The sequence below is a fragment of the Electrona antarctica genome, assembly GCF_951216825.1.
Source record: "Electrona antarctica genome assembly, chromosome: 5".
NCBI lineage: Eukaryota > Metazoa > Chordata > Actinopteri > Myctophiformes > Myctophidae > Electrona > Electrona antarctica.
In genome coordinates this window covers 21,100,556-21,108,221 of record NC_136810.1, presented here as the reverse complement: position 1 = coordinate 21,108,221, position 7,666 = coordinate 21,100,556, and the positions used below count along the sequence as shown (strand labels likewise).

At 38.6% G+C, this 7,666-nt stretch overlaps 1 long non-coding RNA gene across 1 annotated transcript; it reads left to right on the top strand.

The window, feature by feature from the left end:
- The first annotated feature begins 2,655 nt into the window (after window positions 1–2,655).
- On the top strand, window positions 2,656–7,010 carry LOC306922815. Its single transcript, XR_013789967.1, has 4 exons — window positions 2,656–2,783; window positions 3,192–3,304; window positions 4,106–4,139; window positions 5,760–7,010. It is a non-coding gene; the product is annotated as an uncharacterized lncRNA (long non-coding RNA).
- The last annotated feature ends 656 nt before the right edge of the window (window positions 7,011–7,666 follow it).

Genomic DNA, 7,666 nt, shown 5'->3' with positions numbered 1-7,666 from the left:
AGGCAATGACACACGCACACACACACACACGCGCGCGCGCACACGGTGCAAGCACGTGCACATGCACACGTACATGTACACGCACACACGCGCGTGTGTGTGCGTGCGTGTGTGCGTGTGAGAGAGAGAGGACACTAAAGATACAGTATGCAAAGTTTACTCAAAGTTATATTTTATAAATAATGTATGTAAGATAATCTGTCACATACAGTACAGTATGTGCATATTGTTTGAACTATTCAACTTTATATTATAAGTCAGTGTGGCTCTTGTGCAGTATGTATGTATGTAGGCTATGCCTTGTATGTATGTCATGATGTATGCAAATAAACGGAACTGAAAATGTCCACTAAATACTTCTTTCACAATAACGGTTGCATGACAAACTGATCGCAGATCAGATCTTCTACTTCCGTATGGTCCTTTCAATCGATAAAAGCGAGCAGTCATGGTGACAGTGGCAGCGTTGCCCAACGACGGCCCTCTTCGGAAACCATGATCAAAATTGCTTGTTCATTCATATGATATGCTTCTCACTGACTATTTTGTGGGGCATGCCATAAAAGGAGAACGATTTGAAAATATTTTTACATGCATCTTATACGCACGCACGCACGCACGCACGCACGCACGCACGCACGCACGCACGCACGCACCCATCCAAATAGTATAATATAATATCCCCTTTTCCATTAGTGATGATATATTAAATTATTAATAATGAATCAAATTACTAATCAGAAATTCGGCGACAGTAGCTCAGGGGTAGAGTGGCCGGATGGTAACCGCAAGGTTGCCAGTTCGAACCCTGTGGGCTCCCCCAGAGTTAGTGTCGAAGTGTCCTTGAGCAAGACACTGAACCCCTAATTACTCCTGATGTGCAGGTTGGTGCCTTGCATGGTTTCCGCCGCCATCGGTGTGTGAACGTGTGTGTGAATGGGTGAATGTAATGCACAATCTATGTAAAGCGCCTTGGATAAAGGCGCTATATAAATGCATTAAACATTTAGCAGTAAACAACTCAAAACTATCTTTGAATTGCCTGTAAATGCATATGTAACATGTAATCACTTTCACTTACAGTAAATGTATTTGAGCTACTTTAATTGCACTGTAAGCAGGCCTCGTATTTCATCATGTCAGGGCAAAGGCCACTCGGCCTGTGTGTGCAGGTGGTGTGAATTGTTTGTGTAATAATCTAAATAAATTATTCTGTATTAATTCAATGAGTAGATCTTTCAATACATAGTATTAGTATCTCGCCTACCTTGGAGAATATAGGAGACTGTCCAGACCAGTGTTGTTTTCGTCTAAAATATGACTAAAACTAAATGGAGTTTCATTCCGAAGACTATGACTAAACTAAAATAGAAATTTGCTGCCAAAAACAACACTGGTCCAGACTGAGTATAGGGACATAGTGATGACCCCTGAATGGTACAGTCATCTGCTCTGTGAAGCACTTCTACGCTGTTTTCTTTGCACTCAGGCCCCTTTTTCCACCGGTTCGTTTCTTTTTGGTTCTTAGTCCATGAGCCAGAGCTCCAAAATTGGAACGTTAATTATGAATTGAGTGGGCAAAACTATCCCTTATTGTTTATAGGATCAACATAAGTAAATTAATATATGATAACCCTTCCACAGTAGTAGCTTTTTCATATTTTCTATTTTTTGCATATTTTCCTATAATATGCCTAATTTGCTTATTTAAATAAATACAATTTGTAATACAATAAATCATTGTCTTCGTGTATAAGTAATCAACTGGTGAAGTTACATGGTGATAACGATCTAATATAGGTATGGTTTTGCCCACTCAATTCATAATTAACGGTCCAATTTGGAGCTCAGGCTCATGGACTAAGAACCACAAGGAACTGAACCGGTTCCCATTGGGAACCAACCGGTGGAAAAGGGGCCTCATGATTTCTAGTATGTTAGAGTCATGTAACTTTCCTCCTCTACCCTGGATTTCATTGAATCCTTACGGTTTCCTTACCATTGAGCTAACGCTTGCTCAGGGGATAAATTGAATCTTGACCATCAGGTCACAATTCGTGCCAGATCCTAGTGTTGTCTGGGTGACCCATGACCTTTGACACCATTTAAACGTCTCAATAGAAGTGAAGCCTGTGCAGGACATTGCTTTCTCTCAAAGATTCTTTTACATTTAGAATGAGCTTTTATATCATTTAAGTACTTTCCCGGGTGTTTTAATTGTCGTGCATTTATGTATATTGTATTAATTGTCTTGTCTGTATGCTATGACCCGAGAAAAAAAAATCCCTTGTGGATAATAAAAACACCTGTAATTTAATCGAATCTACCGTATTCTATAAATTCCTATCGCACAAAGATTTGGCAGCCCCCTCCCTGTTGTAACTCTGAGGACCTCGCCCTCATAGGGGTCCCGGACCCCCAACACGTTGAAGACCCATGCATTGAGCGCGATGATGGGGAGCACCATCAGAAAACGAGAAACGTGTGTTGTGTCTGTGTCCGTGGAGATAAGGCCTTGTGTGTGTGACCACATATCCTGGATGTTACGACATATGATCGCTATCGCATACAACACAGTGGTGAAACACACAACAACAACAACACAATGACTAAACAAGTCCATGCAGAAGCTATAAAACGCTGGTGTGGTCCGGGAGAACACACAGCGATCTGTCAACCTTCAGACACACTCTTCACCTTCCTCTAGAATCACACAACAACCCTCGCTGGCACAGCTGGCCTTTCAAGTCATCACTTTCTCATAGACGCCGTCCGTTGGAAAGGTAAGAAATAAGTGTTGAGGTGTTGAGTTATGATGATTCTATACGTTATCTTTTACTACTTAACGCTACAGATAAAATATACCTTGGCCTGTTTGTACGCTGCATAATAATGTGACAAAATTAAATAGCACCGTTTAGGCTTGGCATTTAGAAACATTACACTGACTTAGACTCTGAGCTGAAACCTAGTGTACCAGTGCAAGTCGTTTGGAACAAATAAACCTTGACCTAACAATATGTCTCGACTCAGGGTCAAACTACTGTATCTGTGCGAAACAAATATGTGAGGTTGTAATCAAGGCAATCATAGCGTTTTCCATTGGTTGCACGCACGCACGCACGCACGGCGTATCAGATCGATCCATCCTAATGTACTGTCTGTATGTCGTTGTTGGTTCTTGGTTTCAGGATGAGGTCGTTTTGCTCCGTGCTTCTGGTGCTGCTGCTGTTGGGGGCTCAGCAACCCGAGCCAGTGGAGGGCTGGATGGGCCTGTTCAACTTCCTTCCTCACGCCATTAAGGGTAGGTAAACCAAACGACACAATGTTCCATGAGGTCACTCTGTACTTGGACCGCTCTTTTGGCTGTTTATATACAACCAAATCACTTGGTGGACCCACAAGATATATTTTAGTGTCTCCCCGGGACCCAAACCCTTGTGATCAGACGTCATGCCTTCTGACCACTTATAATATTTCACTTTCAAAAACAATGTTGAATCATTAATTTCATCAGGCTTTTGTGAACACCCCAGACAGTTTTGAACCCATTGCTTTAACCATGTTAGATTCATCGAAAACACCCATCCTTGTTTCTGGTGACTCATAGTGCCCTCCTAATACGTGAGGAGACTGTGTGTGTGTGTTTTTTTTAATTGCTTTTTTATTTTATTTTAATATTTTGGAAAATGAAAACAATAAATATAAAAATCCATAAAAATATTGAAAGTGAAATATCCCTTTTAAGTGGTCACCTCACATCTGACCACATGCATCAGGTTTATCAAATCGAATGTATTCCATAGTTTACTCTAAGTTCCTATGTATTGGTATAACAATGAAAAGAAAAAAACAAAAACGTTTTTTTTTTTTTTTTTTTTTTTATATTTATGCAACTTAATGAATACATTTATTTCCTCCCCCCAATCTGTATGGTAGAGCATGGAAATCCGGGGTAGAAGAAGACAGTGTACATATAGTGCAGCTTTAAATGTTATTATAATCATTACAATCGTAGTGTTTTGCTAATTATTTTTGGGGCCCACTTGCATCATTATAATTATTAATATTATGCCCAAATATAATGTTTATCTCTTGTCTGCAGGCATTGGACATCTGCATAATCTCTTCCGTGGAAGGTAAATAATTGTAATTTTCTGCTTAATGTCTCGTCTGCACGAGAGACAAATGAGTGTAGCCTATTTCTACTGCTTTTTCTCCGTTTTGCAACTTTTGGCCATTCACCTTATGTAGCAGTGGTGGAAAAAAACAATCTGTACTTAAGTAAAAGTATCAATACTGCAATGTAGAAATACTGTTACAAGTAAAAGTCCAGAATTTAAAATTGACGTGAGTAAAAGTACAAAGGTATTGGTAATGTAACATTTTGTAGAATGTTTTCAAATGTATAACATTATTTAGAAAATAGCAGATCTACAAGCTCACAATGTGTCGCATAGGGACCTATATATGATCATGATGCATTATGAACTTGTAGATCGGTTGTTTTCAAATGGCCAAAATGTGTATTGGGCTGGAGTGATTAATGATGTTTTGTAATAACAATCAAAATCTACAAAGTAACTAGTTACTATAGGTTACTATAGGTTAACTTTATAGGTTAACCTATAAAGTTAACCTACCTAGTAACTAACATTTTCAAATAATTGTAGTGGAGTACAACATTTGTCTCTGCGATGTAGTGGAGTAGAAGTAAAGGTATTGGAAATTGGAAATACTCAAGTACAAATACCTCAAAATTGTGCAAGATCTTTGTGTGATAGGATCATTTTTTCTCTATTCTGAGGGGAATATTGGCTGAAAATAGCAGATCCACAAGCTCTTGTAGAGAGCTCTTGTATTTTCAGCAAAGCTTTTTTTACTACATACAAAACTTTGGTTACTTTGTAGATTTTGGTTATAGCCACTATAACTTCAGCCCTATATACATTTTGGGGCATTTGAAAATAGCCGATCTCCAATCCCAGCATCTACACAATGCGTCGCATCACATTGTGTAGATCGGCTGTATTGGTCTAGATCTGCTATTTTTAAAATACTTTTATGTATGCATTAATTTCAAAACATTCTGCATATAGTATGTCATTTCTACTTTTGGTACTTTAAGTACATTGTGATACCAATACTTTTACTCAAGTACATTCTTTATTCCATATACGTATACTTAGACTTTCACCATAGGCCTAAACCAGTGGTTCCCAAACTTTTTCATGGACCCCCAAATTGACACTAATAAGCTTTGTGGACCCCCATTTGAAAAGATATGCCATTGCCAAAGATAATCTAAGTCTAAGAGAAGATTTGTATATGGCTCTAGCAGTGATTCTCAACCTTTTTAATGTCAAGGACCCCTTGACATGCATTAGGCTACGGACCCACATTTAATGACTTTACTATCTCTGGGACCCCAAATATATATTGTAAAATCAATGTTAATTTAACTCTGAGTGTGTACAAATGGAACCAAATGGACCCGATAGGGTCCATTTGGTTCATTTGGTTTCATTTGTACACTCTCTGAGTTACAGACCCATAAGGGTCCATTTGGTTCCAAACTATCATTTAGCTGGGGACCCTCTGGAACTCCCTCAAGGACCCCTGGGGGTCCCTGGACCCCACGGTGGGAACCACTGGCCTAAACCATGTAGGCCTTGAGACAAAAAAAAAGCTGAATACAACTAAAACATAGTTATACTGTATGAATGATGTCAAATAACTGTCTATTTTTTCGAACGTAGGAGAAGTTTGCCAAGAAGATTGAAGTTTCTGAGGAAGTGGAACGATGATGCTGGGAAAGTTGTTGGGAAAGAATAATGATGGTTCATAGTGTCCATTTCCTGTCAAATCCTCCTCTCAATTCCTGCTCGGCCCTGTGACAACAAGTTAACCACATGGACCCTATAGTGTCTCTATTCTGGATTTGTTTTGATGATTTGAACATGGTGGACCCTGTTGTAAACAAGTGTAATGCTTAATTGGGTCGTCCACTCACAGTTAACAGCCTTTGTATTGAGTTTGTGCTTGAAATGTACTGTAATTCGGCAAACTGTTAATACAATTTTCAATCAATCAATCAATCAATCAGTGGCCATGTTTGTCATTTCTCCTTCCAAAAACATATATAAGATATCTCAGAATGTTAATTTCTGCAGGGTCATCCCTATGTTCCCCAGGTTCTATATGTTCCCCACTTAGGACTTCAGTGTTTTGTACTATACAATTGTATGTATAAGTACAGAACAAAGAATGTTTGTTTTTGCCATCTTTGTTGAAGAGCAATTATGTTTTAGTTTATTTTATGCCAGTGTTAATTTTTAGTTGGCTAAGACTAGATAGTTTAAGTAGCCCAGGCAGGCCTAAAGTTCAATGGATTGTTCAAAGACTGAGCTTAAATCAGAATTTGCTACTAAAAGTAACACTAAGACTAAGTTGCTAAAATACTTTTAGTCTTACTAGAATTACTAAAAATTACTAGGTTAGGTTTCTGGTTTAGGTTTAGGTTTATTCTAAGTGGGGAACAAAGAATCTTTTTTGCATGGTGGGGAACATAGAACCTGGGGAACATAGGTACGCTCCCGTTTCTGCTAAGGCACAAGTTAACATGCTTGGATTCATTTGATTTACAGCAGGACAAACCAAAAGACTAAGAGACTAAATGGACGTTGGGGAGTTGACCGCTATAACATTTTGGTCAAAACAGCCGATCTACTAGCTCACAGCGCATGAGTGTGAGGTTGTAGATCGGCTACCATCAGCAAAGATATTTAGTAAACTAAATATAGGTGTTTAAATGGTTTAATTAATCACTTTTAACACACAATTTGTTGACCACGGTCAACAAGATCTACAAGCTCATAATGCGTTGCAATGTGACATCTCGTGAGCTTGTAAATTGGCAATTTTTTCCAGAATGTTCGTTTGTTATGACGCCTCTATTGATACTTTGTACTGTCCTGGTGAATAAATATATGCATTCTGAAAAGTCTAAACCGTTCTGGTGTGTCTCTTTCTAAAGTGGATAATTATATTTCATTGTTATGATGAAGATTTGATGCAGTATGTATGACAATTAAGGCAAGGCAAGGCAAGGCAATTCTATTTATATAGCACCTTTCATGCACAAGGCAATTCAAAGTGCTTTACAGAAATAAAAACATATACAGAGTGCAACAGTGCACTTAAAAATGAACAACGATAGACAATAGACACAATGAAATACTGTAAGATAAAGGAGCATATCAATTAGAACAAATACTCCCACCTTTGATTAAAAGCCCAGGCAAGACCTAGCTGTTATTAAATAGGCAATAAATATGTTTTTAAATTAAGACTTAAAAACAGCGATGGTTGGGGATTTCCTAATATAACCTGGAATATTATTACAGGTTTGTGGTGCATAATAGTGAAATGCTGCTTCCCCATGTTTTGTTCCAACTATGGGATGAACAATTAGTAGGCCAGCCGCTGATGACCTAAGGATTCTAGATGGTTCATATGGCTTCAGCATGTCTGAGATGTAGCTGCAGGGCCCAGAGCCACAAACAGATTTTTAGACAACAATTCTCTGGGATGCTGGTGGCCAATGTAAGGATTTTAGGACTGGTGTAATATGGTCATATTTCCTAGTTTTCGTCAGCACTCTAGC